General features: G+C 32.9%; 1 non-coding gene across 1 annotated transcript; it reads left to right on the top strand.

The window, feature by feature from the left end:
• Positions 1–203: 203 nt before the first annotated feature.
• Positions 204–309, top strand: LOC121207430 (small nucleolar RNA R71). Its single transcript, XR_005902520.1, has one exon. It is a non-coding gene; the product is annotated as a small nucleolar RNA R71 (small nucleolar RNA).
• The last annotated feature ends 18,769 nt before the right edge of the window (positions 310–19,078 follow it).

Raw genomic sequence — 19,078 nt, 5'->3', positions numbered from 1 at the left:
TGACGTTATAAACGCCTGCTGTTTTAGTTGGCTTAGTCCTTATGACTTGCCACTGATAGTTATTCAGTGACATCTCTTCAATAAATTCGTAAGCCTCTTCAGGTGTTTTTTTGTTGATGGTTCCCCCAACTGCTACATCAATCATTTGCCTTGTCAAGGGGTTCACACCATTTTAGAATGTTTGAACTTACAACCATAGAGGTAATCCATGGTGAGGACACCTTCCCAGTAAGTCCTTGTATCTCTCCCATGCATCGTAAAGAGTTTCTAAGTCCATCTGCACAAACGAAGAGATATCATTATGTAATTTGGCTATTTTAGTCGGTGGAGAATATTTTAATAAAAATTTTTCGGTCATTTGTTTCCAAGTAGTAATTGACCCTCGTGGTAATGAGTTCAATCACTGTTTATCTTTGTTCCTTAATGAAAAAGGGAATAACCGAAGACTAATGTCATCATCAGAAATGCCATTAATTTTAAATGTATCACAGAATTCTAAGAAATTTGCCAAGTGAGTATTTGGATCCTCATCCTGCAAACCATCAAACTGAACAAGTTGCTGTATCATTTGAATAGTGTTAGGTTTTAGTTCAAAATTATTTGCAGCAATAGCGGGCCTAACTATACTTGACTCAGATCCTGTTAAAGTAGGTTTAGCATAATCATACATAGTATGAGGAGTAGGATTTTGATTTGCTAGTTCAACGTGTATTGTAGGAGGTAGCTGATTGTCTTGGTTTTTAGCCATTACCTTGGTTGGGGTTTGAATATCATCCTCTTGCTCGTTCTCTGTGTATCTTAAGCTTCGCCTTATTTCTCTTTGGTTTCTGCGAACTGTACGATTGATTTCTTCGTCAAAAAGTAGTGGTCCTAACAGGTTTCTTCTAGTCATAAACTATAAAAACCTGCCAAAAGAAAGAAAAATTAAATTAATAAATAATAATAATAATAAAATAAAATTAACTTGCAAGAAAAATAAATGGCTAAAGTAATAAAAATTGAGCGTTCCTAATATCTTAGTTCCCCAGCAACGGCGCCAAAAACTTGATCGCGATTTTTGTGTGACAGGTTTTAAATATTTATAAAGAATCGTTCTTGAAACTAACTATTATCACGATGTAGGCAAGTATACCTATCGAACAGTAGTACAGTTTTAGCAAGACCAGATTGTTGAACCCAAAGGAACTAAAAGTACTAGTAATGTCTGTCTTTTTATTATCTAGCCTAAGAATAAGGGGGTTTTTTTAAATAACTAATTAACTAAATTAAGAATTCACAAAAAATAGAATTGGGGGATTACTTTTGGAAAACAATTGAATTAAGACAATACCTAAGGAAGAATCCACCTAGACTTTACTTGTTATTCTGACTCCGAATCAGACATTTATTCATTTAACTTGTTCCGTAGAGATCCCTAAGTTATGTTATTATCCCTATTCAAGACTAATAATGTCTAATCCTTAGATTGAATAATTGAGAATTTTCTCTAATTAACACCCTGGGGTTGCATTAACTCGATCTATGGATCCCCTTATTAGGTTTCACCCTAATCTGGCAAAATCTTCTCACCCTATCTCTAGGCGCGTAATCAACTTTGCTTAATTATGACAATTGTACTCTTAGACAGGGTCTATTCCTCCTCTGAATAAAAACTTAACTTGAATCAATATCCTGGAATATCAAAACAAGAATTAAGAACACATAATTAAGAACAAGCCAAATATTTATCATATAATTCATAAAAATAATAACAGGATTCATCTTAGGTTTCATTCCTCATAGGTATTTAGGGGATTTAGTTCATAACTAAAAAAGGAAAACATCTCAGAAGAATAATGAATACAAAACATAAAGAAAACCCAAAACTCCCGGAGGGAAATTGAGGGAAGATCTTCAGTCTTGATGGTGAATCCGGCTTCTGAGATCGATCAATCACCTTCCCTTGAGCAGTTTCCTACCTGCTTCTCTCTGTGTCTCCCTTTCTTCCTTATCTAGGATGTATTTATAGGCTTTGGAATGCCTAAGAACCCTCGAAATTAGACTTTTCCGAATTGGACTCAACTTGGGCTCGATAGGGACATGCCCGTGTGTGATTACTTCAGGCTGTGCTCGAACCTGTTAGAATGGCATGGGCGTGTGTTCTACCATGTGAGTCATGCTTCAATTCTACCAAATTGACACGGCCGTGTGCTCTGCTCGTATGAGGAAGTCCAAGCCGTGTTGATTTCGTATTTTGGCCCATTTTCTCCATTTTTGGCCTGTTTCTCATTCCTTTTGCTCTCCTATACTATCCTAGGTATAAAACATGAAATTAAGGCATTAGGAGCATCGAATTCACCTATTCTAAGGAAAACTCATCCATAAAATATGTTAAGCATGGGGTAAAAATATGTATAAAATTACGGTTTATCAAATTTGAAAAAGCCACATGGGAGACAGAAGACACAATGAAAGAGCGTTATCTGAACCTATTCACCGGTAAGATTTTCGGGTACGAAAATCCCTAAGGGGGAAGAGTTGTAACAGCCCGATTTAGACCCTAGTCGAAATGGTGGTTTTGGGACCACGAATCTGAGTCAGAAAAATTTTAAAAAAATATTTTCTATGTTTATTTTGTGTGAAATTATGCCTGTGAGATTTTCGTAATTTAATTTGGACGTTTGAGTGTCTGATTAAATAAAAGGAATTAATCACATAAATTAAAAATTTAATGGTTTAATATGTAAGGGCTGAAATGCTTTTGTCTTTGTAAATGGAGGGATTTATGTGGTAATTAGCCCACGATGACATGCAATGGACGGTAATGGCCTTAATATAACATGATTTTATATTTTAAATCCAAGGTTAATTATGTAAACTAGTTAATATGTTATAATATAATAAAACATAAAAAAATGCATATGTTCATTTTATTTGACTGAAACTTGTAAAAGAAAAGAAAAAGAGAAAGCAAATGATATTCGGCCATTGTTGATTCAAATTCAATGTTAGTTTGGTTTCATTTTTTGATAAATTCTACATTTTTGAGATCATTGCTTCGAATACTATCTGACCCATGCTTGAATTTCTGATTTTGATGAATATTTTGAGTTATGCCATTGATGAGAGCTTGAGATTTTTTTTGTTTGATGATGAAATATGAAAGATATGTTTTAGATTAACATGTTTTGTATTGGAGTTTTTGATGATCTTGAGTAATTAGGACTAAATTGTAAAAATAATAAATTGAAGGACTAAAATGTGAAATAAATGAAATATATGGACTAGTATGAATATAAGGAAGATTTGGCCTAATTATGTTGTTGTGTGATTTTGTGTATTTTGTGTTTTATGCAATTCGGACTAATTTATAAAATTATGAAATATCAGGGGTAAAATGGTAATTTTCCCATTTATGTGTTGTTGGATTAAATTGAATGAAATTATGTTTGAATGAGATTAATTTGAAATTGTATAGATCAGGAACAAAAGAAATCGGACTTGGATCGGGGAAAAGTAAAAATAGTCGAATAGTCAATTTATATTGTTCGTCGATATCCGAGGTAAGTCTTTAAGCAATTAAACATTGTAAATTTTGAATGTAAATTAGTTTGATATACTGATTTGGAATTCATAGAATTATAGTAGAGTTAGCCGAATATGATTAAGCATGGAAATAATGTATTTGAGTTTAATTTGACTGAGTTATAACATTTGAAAGTCCATATGAACTATATGGAATATCTGGATTTTTCGATATATGAATTGTTTATAAGACAGCTTTATAATAGTGATATTCGGGCTTTGAGCCTAGCAAGCCTTGTGCTGGTGAATTAAATCGGGCTTATGCCTAGCAGGCTTATTGCCGGTGTATAAAATCAGACTTTGAGTCTAGCAGGCCTTGTGTCGATGTGAAATACAGGCTTAGGCCTAGCAGGCTTTATGCCAAGGAATTAATATAAGTTTATGCCTAAAAGACTTTATGCTGATGTGGTAATTGAATACGTTAAACGAGCTAAATGATCAGGTATGAGTTAGCTTGTTGTTTACTTGAGATAAGGTAAATAAGTAACTTGATATTTGTTACTAATTATGTGTGATACAAATGAAGATTACATGTGAATGTAGTATGTGTATTCGGCCCTGTAAATAAATAATATGAATATTGTAGAATTGATTCTTGGATATGTGTATATATGTGATCATGTAAATTCGGCCATATAAGTGGTATATGTACATGATGTTATATTATGGTTCTTGAGCTTATATAAATACGTATCTGTATGTTTGATTATATTAAGAAATTTTGGCTTTGAAAGATGAATAATATTAGGTCAAATTGATTAAGTGAGCATTCGGCCAAGGTAGATTTTGTGTATGAAAATGTGTTATTTATCTCATTTGTAGGTTTGAGGTTAAGCTTGATAATGACAATGAAATTTGGATTAGCTTAAAATGAGTTGATTATAACAATGGGATGTTTATTTACTTATGACTTACTAAGCTATTATAGCTTACTTTGTGTTTTCATGTTCATTCTGATTTATAAATTTTGGATTCAAGTTACAAGCTTGGGGATTATCAGCAAAGTCTATCACACTATCAACTATCTTTGGTATTTTATAAGTTACATTTTGGAACTATGGCATGTATAGGATGGAATGCGTTTTGGAATGTTGTATTTTGGTTTATGTATAAAGGCCATGTGAAAATGGCTTAATCTCTATGCTTGAGTATGTTTTGGTTAAATAATGGTTTGAGTCTATTTTAGATATTATGCCTTATACCTTGTATGATTAGAACTTGTGTTGTGTGTGTGCATATTGAGATTGGTTGATAAATGAAATTGTCATAATACATGTATAAATATGTTTGCTCAACTTGGACGTGGTTTGTATAGGAAAAGTTGTATGAAATTTAGGTTATTATGTTAGGTTAACATGCTATAAGTTAGTTGGTAATAGAGGACATATTATAATGACCGAATATGATGGGAAATATATTGTATGTTTCTTTTAAATATGGTTCATGGAAGTTGTGTCTTGAATATACATATGTATCCATAATCGATGATTAAATTATCTTTGAAAAGTATATTTTATATCATGTTTTGGTATTAAAATGTATTCGGCTATATATTCATATGACTAGAATTTATTTTGGTATATGTGTATTATTTAATATGCTTGTTTTTGGAGAATGGTATACAAATTTTGGTTAGCATTGAAATGAATGGGATGTTGAGATATATGCTACTTATATGAATATGATGATGTGTAACTTTATAAATTTGCAAGTTGACAGATCCTTTATTTATAAACTACTAGTATGCTTTGAATGTTGAGCTCAAATATTCCATTTGAATATGAAATAAATTGTATCGGGTTATAAGTTAAGCCTTAGATCTCTAAATAAATATTTTTGAATTGAGTAAATGTATCAAACTGTGTTTTGTCTGGTAATACCTTATAACCCCAATCCGGCGACGGATACAGGTTAGGGGTGCTACACATGCCATATATACTCTACGATAGTGTAATGATTCTTGACAGCTTAAATTGTGTTTTCGTATAGTAATGGATCCCGAACGAGCTATAGCAAATGATGTAGAGAGTAATGCGACAGCTCTCACTTAAAGGACAGCGCCTACCAGATGTGAGGCTAAAGAAGCCTTTTTCCAAATGATGAACGAATGGTTCACGCAATACGTTCGTACTAATCCGGCTGTTCAACAACCTCCACCCCCACCTATGCCTCATCATATCCTTATTGTTCCTCAAGTTGTAGATCCGATACGTTTTAACAAGCCACCAGTGGATACAATTCATAAACATGGGGCTAAAGAGTTTCAGGCTATTGTTAATGATGATGTTGAGAAAGCCGAGTTTTGGCTCGAAAATACGATTCGAGTATTTGATGAATTGTCTTGTACTCCTAAGGAATTATTAGATGTGTTGTATATTTACTGAGAGACATTGGATTTCAATGGTGGAATACCTTGGTGTCTGTAGTACTGAGGGAACTAGTAACGTTGGAATTCTTTTAGACGGAGTTTCGAAAGAAATACATAAGTCAGCGATTTCTTGATCAAAAGCATAAAGAGTTCTTGGAGTTAAAACAAGGCCACATGACTATCACCAAGTATGAAAGAGAGTTCGTACGGTTAAGCAAGTATGCTCGAGAGTATATGTATATTGAGGAAATTATGTGTAAACGGTTCATTGACAGGTTGAACACGAAGATATAAAACTACTAGTTGGAATTCTAGAGTTGAAAGAATTTGTCATTCTGGTTGAAAGGGCTTGTAAAGCTAAGGATCTTAGCAAAGAAAATAGAAAAGTAGATTCAGAAGCTAGAGACTCGAGAAAAAGATTAATGAGTAAGCCATATCACTCTTTATCAAAGAAATCTCGAGATTTGTTCAGTCGATCAAATATTCTAGTGGAATACTTTAGTAGAGATTGTGGGAAGCAAATTACGAGTTCAAAAACTCCAGTTGTGTCAGTAGCAAGTGTGGGTAATGTTAGATCATATAAACCTGAATGTGGATGATGTGGAAAATGACATTTTGGAGAGTGTAGATTGAATGATAAAGCTTGTTTCAGGTGTGGCTCGCATGACCATTTCATCCGAGATTGTCCTGAGCTAGATGAGAAAGTTAAGTCTCAAAATGTAAGATCGAGCAACCCTACTGTGAGAGGAAGACCATTCAGTAATGTTTGAAATGTGAGTGGTGGTAGAGGTGTAACTCGAGATATTGCCGCGAGATTCGATGCTAGAGCACTTGCCAGAGCCTACGTAATTCGTGCTCGCGAAGAAGCATTATCTCCAGATGTTATCACCAGTACTTTCACTCTCTATGATACTAATGCGATTGCATTGATAGATCCAGGATCAACTCATTCCTATATATGTATGAATTTAGTATCCAGTAAGACTTTGCCTGTAGAGTCTACTGAATTTGTGATTAGAGTATCGAATCCCTTAGGCAAATGTGTTTTGGTTCACAAACTCTGCAAGAATTGTTCATTAATGCATCATGATTTATGTTTCTTGGCTAATATGATGTTGTTACCATTCGATGAATTTAATGTGATTTTGGGTATGGATTGGTTAGCTATGCATAATGCTATAGTGGATTGTAGACGAAAGACAATAGAACTGAAATGCCAAAATAATGAGACTATTAGAATTGAATCTGATGATCTGAATAATTTTCCAGTTGTGATCTCATCTATGTTAGCTTAGAGATTTGTGAAAAAGGGGTGTGAAGCTTATCTTGCTTATGTACTTGATACGAAAGTGACAAAAACAAAGATTGAATTAGTACCAGTTGTGTATAAGTATCTAGATGTATTTCCTGAAGAATTACTGGGTTTACTGCCTATTAGAGAGGTTGAGTTTGTATTGAATTAGTACCAGGTACAACGCCGATATCAATAGGTCTGTACAAAATGGCTCCGATAGAGTTAAAAGAATTGAAAGCTCAGTTGCAAGAATTGACAGATAGAGATTTTGCTAGATCGAGTTTCTCTCCTTGGGGTGCACCGGCGTTGTTTGTGAAAAATAAAGATGGAACGATGACAATGTGTATAGACTATCGACAGCCTAACAAAGTGACGATCAAGAACAAATATTCTTTTCCACGAATAGATGATTTGTTTGATCAGTTAAAAGAGGCAACAGTGTTTTCGAAAATTGATTTGAGATCTGGTTATTACCGGTTGCAAGTTAAAGACTCCGATGTGCCTAAAACTACATTTAGAACAAGGTACGGACACTAAGAATTTCTTGTTCTGCCTTTCGGACTAACAAATGCACCTGTTATTTTTATGAATTTGATGAACCAAATTTTCAGGAAGTATTTAAATCGATTCGTAGTTGTGTTTATTGATGACATTTTAATTTACTCTCGTGATGAATCTGAGCATGCCGAGCATTTGAGAATCATGTTACAAACTTTGAGAGATAAATTGTTGTTTGCAAAGTTCAGTAAATGTGAGTTTTGGCTATGAGAGGTTGGTTTTCTGGGACATATAGTTTCAGCCGCAGGTATCCGAGTTGACCCGAACAAAATTTCTGCGATTATAGATTGGAAGCCTCCGAGGAATGTATTTGAAGTCCATAGTTTTCTGGAACTAGCCGGTTATTATAGACAATTTTTGAAAGGCTTCTCGATGATTGTGACTCGGATACGAGATTGCTTCAAAAAGATGTTAAATTTGAATGGTTAGAAAAGTGTCAGCAGAGCTTCAAACAGTTAAAAGCATTATTGACAGAGGCACCAGTGCTAGTTCAGCTTGAGTCGGGTAAAGAATTTGTAGTTTTAGTGATGCGTCGTTAAATGGCCTAGGTTGTGTTTTGATGCAAGAAGGAAAAGTTATAGCTTATGCCTCGAGGCAGTTGAAGCCACACGAAAAGAATTATCTGACGCACGATTTAGAGTTAGCTGCGATAGTGTTCACATTGAAAATCTGGCATTATTATTTGTTTGGTGAGAAATTCCATATTTATATAGATCACAAAAGCTTGAAATATTTGATGACTCAGAAAGATTTGAATCTGTGACAATGGAGATGGTTAGAATTGCTAAAAGACTATGAATTAGTAATGGACTATCATTCGGGGAAAGCGAACGTAGTTGCTGAAGCTTTGAACCGAAAATCTTTATTTGCTTTACGTGCTTTGAACACACAATTAGCTTTGTCTGACGACGATTCGATAGTAGCTGTGTTGAAAGTGAGACCGTTATTTCTACAACAGATTTGTGAGGCTCAAAAATTTGATAATGAATTGCAAGAAAAATGAGATCAGCATGAGTCGACTCCTAATTCAGAGTTTCAATTAGGGCCTGATGACTGTTTGATGTTTCATGACAAAATATGTGTACCAAGAAATTCTGAGCTTATTCAGAAGATTTTAAACAAAGCACACAGTAGTTATTTATCAGTACATCTAGGAAGCACGAAAATGTATAATGATTTGAAACAGTTTTATTGGTGGCACGATATGAAACATGATATCTCAGAATTTGTTTCGAAATGTTTGATTTGTTAGCGAGTCAAAGCTAAGCATCAAGTCCCGTCAGGTTTATTACAGCCCATTATGATTCTTGAATGGAAATGGGATATAGTATCAAAGGATTTTGTATCGAGTATGTAACACCCCTAACTCGTATCCGTCGCTGGAATAGGGTTACGAGGTATTACCGAACGAGACACAACTTCTGGACATTCATTGATACACATCAGAATTAATCATTTTAATTCACCACATATGAATGTATACTAAACCAAACCAAAACATTACAGGTTACACATAATTCAATAAACATTCAACCATAAATTATTATCATCTGGCCGAATATAAGCACATGAATTAAACAACTTATTACTCATTATTGAAGACCAAATATACATGCAAACTTATTTTAAGTTTTGACTAAACTAAGCTTACTTATTTACTATTCCATTAATACACACAAAATGTCATATAACATATACTTGATAATTAAAGCACAATAACAAAGCCACATACTAAACTTGCATCAAACCATCTTGTTTAATAAAAGCATAAGTTATTATTCATATGGTCAATTTCAAAAGTTTTAGCCAAATATTAAACATGCTAAATACTTATGCTTTATTTCGTGTCTACTTCCATTTTACTCTATTACTTTATACGCATGTAACATTTTATATAACCAAACCAATATGTTAATCATAATTTGCATTTCACATCAAACACATCACAAATATGTATATATATAAACATTGTAAACACTTGTCTATTATCTTAAAGTATCAAAATCATACACAAGACCAATTCATTTGCTACAAATTCGGTTATGCACATATATATATAGCCGAAACTTATATTCAAATCATAATGTACCATTTATTCAACTTAAACACCTGCATTTCCAACCTAAATGATCGTTCCATAATCGGTAATTCATTTTTCATGTTTACCTACTGAATTAATCACATATCTATGAAAAACAATAAACAATTACCACATTTCACATAATAATCCATTTTCAATCTCAATTGCTGAATACATCTATCCATGATATTAAGCATATCTTACACATATCATATATCATTAAAATACACATTACCTTTGAACATGATCAAACTACAACCATTCATTAAACATATTACTCAACCATATATCCAACCATAATTTCACCTGTATGCCATAAACAAATATACTGTAATACCAAATCACATAATAACACTTTAACAAAGCACATTAACAAAGTTCACATATATATTTATCTATGTATGAACCATAGCCAAATCAACCAAACACACATCCAAAATCACCAACCATTTTCAATGCATACAACACATATAAACTTTACTAAAGTTTAATATACTAACATAACATATTAGCCATTTTTGCATGGCTTGATATATATACACAACTTCAAACTTAACCAAATATAATCTAGCCTATACATGCCATAGGTTCAAGTTCAAACTTATAAAGTACCAAAAACAGTCGATGGTGTGATAACTTTGCTGACGATCCCTCGTAACTTGACTCCAAAATCTATAAAACAGAGGCAAACATACACACAAAGTAAGCTATTATAGCTTAGTAAGTCATAAGAAAATAAATAACTCAATGACATAATCAACTCAAATTAACCAAGTTAATTCATGCTATTATAAACATTTAATTTCAAGCTAATAGTTTCATATACAACATATACTTCCTTATATAAACTTCATCTTGGCCGAATATACATATACCTATTATCAAAGTATCATTCAATTTCAAAGCCATAATATCATTATGTAACTAAATATATATACACTCATATGCATATACTTATAAATCAAACTTTAATATCACATACTTATGCATAGAATGTGGCTGAATATACTTCACAAATACACATATATTTACATTAACATCATGTATAATTTGCATCACATTAATAACCAAATTATCTTATTTTCAAATAGGAAATCAACTATCACATACCTGATCACTTTAACTCAATTTACACATTCGATCACAACTTATCATTGCTAGTTGAACCATTCGAAATTGAATAGGATACTCGGATAATCACACATACCGTACAATGCCAACGTCCCAGACGTGGTCTTACATGTAATCACATATCAATGCCACTGTCCCAGACAGGGTCTTACTCATAAACACATATCGATGGCAACGTCCCAGACGTGGTCTTACATGTAATCACATATCAAAAATCCTATGTCATGACATATGTATCCTAGTTATTCCTAAGGTTCGTACGGGGCTTTCGAACGTCGTAACTCGATCGAATCGAACTCGTACACATAGATTTCAAGCTTATACATATTCGGCTTCCATATATATACTATCACATTATTCATTTTAGCAAATATAGTTCGTATTCAATCATATAATAACATCTATTTGCTTATAAACTTACCTTGGACAATGATAATTAGAACAGGACGACTAATCAACAATTTTGGTTTTCCCTCGATCCAAATCCGATTTTTTTGGTTCTTGATCTAAACATATTCAAATTAAACTCATTCAAACATAATTTCATTCAATTTAGTCCAAAAACACATAAATGGGAAAATTATCATTTTGCCCCTGACATTTCACACTTTTACAAATTAATCCAAATTGCACAAAACACAAAACATGCACAATTTGCACACACCACGCTTAGGCCGAATCTTCCTTATGATCATACAAGTCCATACATTTCATTTATTTCACATTTTAGTCCCTCGATTTATTATTTTTACATTTTATCCCTAATTACTCAAATTCATCAAAAATTCCAATACAAAACATATTAATCCAAAACATATCTTTCATAATTCATCAACTAACATCACAAAGATCAATTATTCATCAATGGCGTAACTCAAAATATTCATCAAAATTAGAAATTCAAGCATGGGATTTGTACATTACACTGCAACGATCTCAAAAAAAGTAAAAATTATCAAAAATCGAGCTTGTTACATACCTTAATCAAGCTTCAACAATGGCAGAATGCCCTAAGCTTTATTTCTATTCTTTCTTTTTTCTATTCGATCATAGGAAAAAAGATGAACAAATGGATTTTAATTTTATGTTTTATATTGTTATAACTTATTAATCATTTTACATATATAACCTTTATAATAAAATTTTAAACCATTATAATTCATGGTTATAACTGTCCATCACTTTAACAATGGTTATATTGCATTATAAATACCTCAAATTAAAAAGACAACAACAATTCGGCCCTTTCACATTCAACCATCAAATTTTCATTATAAGCGATTAAGCCCTTTTATTAAATCGGGCACTTAAACGACAAAATTAAAACACTAAAATTTCACACATATTAATTCAAACATAATAAACACAGAAAATAATTTTTTTTTAAATTTTCTGACTCGGATTCATGGTCCCTAAACCACCGTTCCAAATAGTGTCTAAATCGGGCTGTTACAACTCTCCCCATTAGGGATTTTCGTCCCCAAATATCTTACTGGTGAATAGGTTTGGATAACGTTCTTTTATTGCATCCTCTGGATCCCACGTTGCCTCTTCAACTCCGTGTTTATGCCATAGTACTTTCACTAACGGAATTTTCTTATTTCGCAATTCTTTAACTTCGCGAGCCAGAATACGAATTGGTTCTTCCTCATATGTCATATCAGACTTAATCTCGATCTCTGGCGTGTGACAACCCTATTCTGACCCTATTCGGGAAGTGGTTTCGGGACCGCTAAACCGAGTCGCAGAAAAATAAATTTTGAATATAATATTTTATGCCTAAAATATGTGATCATGCATGTGTGAAATTTGAATGCTTTGATTTTTGTTAATTTGAATGTGTTTCTAAATAAAAAGGACTTATGTGAGAAGCTTTGAATATATGCGTGGCTTATTTTAAGTGATTAATTATTGAATGATGCAAATAAGTGGGTTTGCATGTCAAATTGCCACTTTTAATGTTAGTGGCCGGCCATGATGGTTTTGGTGAGCAAAATAAGCATATTTTATATGTATAATAATGAATTGATATTTTTTTAAGTAGTTTATTGATATATTTATTATTATATAGTTATTGATAAAAATAAAATAAGAATGGGAGAAGAAAACAAGAACTCATCTTTGTTTCTTCACCTAGCCGAATTTCATAAAAAGAAGAAGAGTGAAGGATGGTTTTGGGGACCATTCGGTCAATTGGAGGCAAATTTGAAGGTAATTTGATGTGGTTTTGTAAATTGTTGATGAAATTGTGTTTCTCTTTTTTTTTTCTAGCGAAACCCACTTGATAAATTTAATTTTTATGAGGCATTTTAGATTCGGCCTTAGTGAAAATGAGTGAGGAAATTTGAGTTGAGGATAGAAGATAGTAAGCGAATGTTCAATGGACAAGTTGATACCAAAATTCATATGTTTATGAGCTTGTTTTTGAAAAGTATGTTACATGTGAGTGATTAGTTCATGAAGGGATTTTCGGTTATGTTGTTTTGTATGAGTAATGAGTTGTTGAGTTCATGCTATTATGAATAAAATTGATTAAGAGAGGCTTGAGATAATTAAATATGCATGTTGGTGGTAAGATGAGCATTCGGTTTTTATCATGGAAGCATAGGGAGCTTGTTAAAAGTTGAATTTTAGAAAAGTTAAATGTGTGTGTGCTTGTGCTAGTGCCGAATGTGCCTAGGGTGATTTAGCATTGAGTTTGGTGTTATATGAATTGAGTTTTATGGTTTTGGATTTTTAAGTGTTGTTAAATACTTTGAATAATAATATATATAAGTGGCTTTGATATGTGAAATTCGGCCAAGTGGTTATAAGCATGATTTTAGAAATTCAATGATATTCGGCCGATTTGAATAATTCATGGCACCCCAAGCAAATTAGTTTTAGATGTTAATAAATATTGAAATTATTTAAGCATATTACCGAATGTGATTTTAGTTAATGATTCGGTTATGAGTACTGATTTGTTTTCTAATTAGCCGAATGTGTATATGTATACTATGAGGTGGTTTAGCTTAAAGAAAATTAAGGTGCTCGGAAGGTGATTGTCGTGGATAGTTTAAGTAATGAAATTTAATTTCTGTTATGTAAAGTGATGACATTGCTGTTTGCAAATTTGAAGTTAAAAATTGTTGATTGAGCATCAAGAGCTTATGGGGACAAACTCGGATCGAGGAAAAAAAAACGAAGGTAGTCATGTAGTCGATATAGCCATACGATAACTTTTGAGGTAAGCTCTTAAACGATTAAGTTGAATTTATGTGTGTAAATATTAAATGAATATAAAATAAAGTTTTAGCATATGTGATATATAAATATATATACTTTCGAATGATTAGTAATGTTCATAATATGAGCCGAAAATGACTAACTTACTCGATTGAATTGTGCATGGAAATGAGGTATATGCTAAAAGAGTTTTAGAGAATGATATATGATCTCTGTGTTTCGGTTAAGTAATGGTAAATAGAATAAGTATGAATTTAGTGAGGACTTTGTGTGATAGCCAAATGTCTTATGAACTAATATGTGTGAATGGTATTTTGAATACATAAGATAAGATGGAATAACTGAAAGTATCATGAGTTAAGACTCGAATAAATTACTATGAATTTCTTGTAAATGCCGAATAGTGATTACATTTGGCTATGAAATTATGCTTCAAATTCTTGAATGTATTTGAAATCAATATAAGGAAATGGTATTTTAATAAATTATGTGATGAAATTACCGAATAAATTCTGAGATGAATTGTGGATTAATGTTAACAAGTAAGTGAAACTACTAATGTGATTAGGAAATTGACGAAGGGAAATTGAGATCTTAGTAAGTTCTTAAGTGTTTGAACTTTTGGAAATTTAAGAGTAAATTGTAATAGATCTGCTTGGGACAGCAGCAATATCGTGATTTTAGAAAATCACCATAAATTGTTGGAGTTGAGTTAGAGGCTAAACAAATTATATAATTAAAGCTTAATGACTCTAGTTTCAAATGAAATCAATGAGAACATATTTTTAATTCTTTACAATGAGAAATTTGATTCGAAGTGAAGAGTGGTCAGATTAGTCAAACAGTGAAACAGGGGAAACGTTAAGAAAAATCTGGTATTGATTGGCCAAACCAAAAATTCTGAAAATTTTATGGATGAAAGATATATGAGTATATTTTCAGGGAAAATTTACGGCACTTGATTTGGAGTTTCATAGCTCCAGTTACAAATAATTTAATGACTGTTACTCAGGAAGATAGCTTGTAGTGAATTTGTGATTATGTTGTAAACATTACTGTTTGAGTTGCTTATAAGATATTGATTAAAACCATATGTGAATTTTGAATTGTGACGTTAGGAAATGATATATAAGTGATTTTGATATGATGAAATTGATGTACAAGATATGTATATGTGGTGAGGCCGAAATGGCTAATATTAAATGTGTGCAAGTTATCTGAAGGGACTTTATGAAAATGTGTGCTATCTTATTTGTATAGTGAGGCTGAATGGTTACTTAGAAATGTAATATGGCTGAGTGATTATTTAAATGAAAGCAAAGTATATGATGTATTAGCAAGTAATGATAAAAGCATTATCTTATATATGTGCTTGTGTATGTGGTGCGACCGAATGGGCAAGTGTGAAATGTACATATGTTTATGTGTATATAATGGGGTCGAATAACCAATTGTGAAAAGTGGGTATTATTAGATATTTGATGAGGCCAAAGATAGTAAAAAGTATATAAAATAAACTGTGCTGAGATTGTATCCGGGCTTAAAGACCCGCAGGCTATATGCTGAAATTATATCCGGGATAAATCCCGCAGGCTTTGTGCTGGTAATATATCCGGGTTAAATCCCGCAGGCTTCGTGCTGGTATTATATCCGGGTTAAATCCCGCAGGCCTAGTGCTGGTATTATATCTGAGTTTAAAGTCTCGTAGGCTTCGTGCTGGTGTTATGTTTGGGTTTTATACCTCGCAGGCCAAGTGTTAGTGAAATTGATAAAGTATATGACTACGAGATCCTATGCTAAGATGATAATTTGAACTCATATTACACATTAAGTGATTCAGGTATGTGATATATATATATTATATGTGAGATTGATCTGACGGGAATTAAGAATGTGTAATGAGAAGCATATGAAAAGATGTTGTAAATTCATATGTATATTTGTATATGTGTGCATTCAGTTATTATGCAAAGTTACAAGATAGTTTTCGATATGCTATTTAACTATAAATGTTGAAAGTAAGTGTGGGTAAGAAATGATACACTAGTGAAATTTGAAAGAATTAAAGTTAATCCAGAAGCTTGTAAATACTATGTTTATATGAGTTTGAGTATAAACGGAGTAAAATGATATGTGTTTGTGCATAATCAGCCAAATAGTATTGTACTCAGAAAGTGTTATGTGATTTCGAACATTTGGTTTGTTTTTAAGTTCAACTGTTTAAATTGCTTAAGACTTACTAAGCTTGTGAAAGCTTACTTTGAATGTTATGTTTCTCTGTTTATTTTTGTAGATCGTTGACTCTTACTATTAGCTCGGGGATCATCAGCACTTCGTCACACTATCTACTATTGTAGTAATCATGTGATTTGGACTTAGCTTATGGCATGTATAGGATAGACTATAAATAGAATGATATTTTGACTATTGTATATAAGCCATGCGAATATGGCATCTTATGGAAGTTTACTTTTATAAGTTTTAACTTCGATCTTTGTTTGTGTCTATTAGTTATATAAATAAATGATCTTTTATTTAAGAAAAGGTTCAAAATTTTACTGTTCTGATTTGATTCCTAATTTCTGGTAACGTCTCGTCCTATTCCGACGACGGTTACGGGATAGGGGTGTTACATGGCAGATTAATCACATGTGAGGGATCAGATTTATATCTACAAAGCATTGAAACATGGAATACATTATGAATCTTTTCTAACTCAGGTGGAAACAATAGTTTATACACAACCGGCCTGATACACTCAATAATCTCATACAGCCCAATAAATCTCGGATTCAATTTGCCTTTACGACTGAATTTGAGTATTTTCTTCCATAGCGAGACTTTCAAAAAGACTTTGTCACCTATCTGAAACTCTATATCTTTTTGTTTCAAGTCAGCATATGATTTCTGACGATCTGACGTTGTTTACAAACTTTTGCAAATCACTTTCACTTTTTGTTTAGTCTCTCTAATCAAATCGACCCTGTGTAACTTATTTTCACTAAGCTCGGTCCAATAAAATGGTGTACGACATTTACGACCGTGCAAAGCATCGTAAGGTGCCATTTTGATACTCGATTGAAAGCTTTTATTGTACACAAATTCAATCAGAGATAAGTATCGTTCCGACATACCTTCGAACTCGAGAATGCAACATCTCAACATATCCTCAAGTATCTGAATGATTCGTTCAGACTGACCATCTATTTGCGGATGGAAAGCAATGCTGAAATGTAATTTTGTACCTAGAGCATCTTGTAGTTTCTTCCAAAACCGCAATGTAAACCTCAGATCTCTATTCAAAACAATAGAAATAGGTACTCCATGTAATCTCACAATCTGAGAAACATACAATTCAGCTAGCTTATCAAGCGAGTAATTTGTACGAACCAGAACAAAATGAGCCGATTTAGTCAATCTATCCACAATAACCCAAATTGTATCTTTCTTGCTCGGTGTCAACAGAAAACCGGATACAAAATCCATCATGACTCTGTCTTATTTCCATTCTGGTATCATGATCGGCTGAAGTAATCCAAAAGGTACCTGATGCTCGGCTTTTACTTGCTGATAGACTAAACATTTCGAAACAAAGTCAGAAATGTCTCGTTTCATACCATGCCACTAGTAAAGCTATTTCAGATTATTATACATTTTCGTACTACCTAGGTGAACAGATAATCGACTATTATGAGCTTCATTCAAAATCATCTGAATCAACTCTGGATTTCTCGGAACATATATTCGGTTTCTGAACCTCAAACAACCCTTAGTATCAACTTGAAACTCTAAATCAACATTCGAATCACATTGAGCCTGTTTTTCTAACAATTAATTATCAACTTTCTGAGCATCACAAATCTGTTGAATATATAATGGTCTTGCTTTTAACTCAGCTGTAATCGAACCATCATCAGACATAGCCATATGCGCATTCATTGCACGTAAAGCATATAGTGATTTTCGGCTTAGAGTATCAGCAACAACATTAGCCTTTCCCGGATGGTATTCAATCACAAGCTTGTAGTCTGTTAACAGCTCTAACCATCGACGCTGTCTCAAATTCAAATCTTTCTGAGTCATCAAATATTTCAAGCTTTAAACATGACATTTCTCACTGAATAGATAGTGGCGCCATATTTTCAATGCAAACACAATAGCTACCAATTCTAGATTCGTGCGTCGAATAATTCTTTTTGTGTGGCTTTAACTGTCTCGAGGCATAAGCTATGACTTTGCTTCCTGTATTAACACACAGCCCAAACCATTTAAAGATGCGTCACTATAAATAACAAATTCTTTACCCAATTCTGGCTGAACTAACACTAGATCTTTGGTCAAAAGGGCTTTCAACTAATTAAAACTTTTTTGGCACTTTTCTGCCTGCTCAAACTTAATATATTTCTAAAGTAGTTTCATCATCGGGGCTGCAATCATAAAGAAACCTTTCATGAATTGTCTATAGTAACCAACAAGTCCAAGAAAACTTCGAACTCCAGAAACATTTCTCAGAGGTTTCCAATCAAGTATAGCCAAAATCTTACTCAAATCAACCCAAATACCCGATGCTGATACAACATGTCCCAGAAAACTAACTTCACGTAACCAGAACTCACATTTATTGAACTTTGCATACAACTATTTTTCTTGCAAAGTCTGTAACACAAGTCTTAGATGTTCGGCAAACTCGATTTCATCACAGGAATATATCAAAATGTCATCTATAAACACAACCACAAATTGATCCAGATACTGTCTGAAGATCTGGTTCATCAAATTCATAAAAACAGCAGGTGCATGAGTGAGTCCGAAAGGCATAACCAAAAACTCATAGTGTTCGTACCCCATTCGGAAA

The sequence above is a fragment of the Gossypium hirsutum genome, chromosome A09, assembly GCF_007990345.1.
Source record: "Gossypium hirsutum isolate 1008001.06 chromosome A09, Gossypium_hirsutum_v2.1, whole genome shotgun sequence".
Taxonomy (NCBI): Eukaryota; Viridiplantae; Streptophyta; class Magnoliopsida; order Malvales; family Malvaceae; genus Gossypium; species Gossypium hirsutum.
The sequence above is the reverse complement of the archived record's forward strand: the minus strand, read 5'-3'. Positions and strand labels throughout refer to the sequence as shown.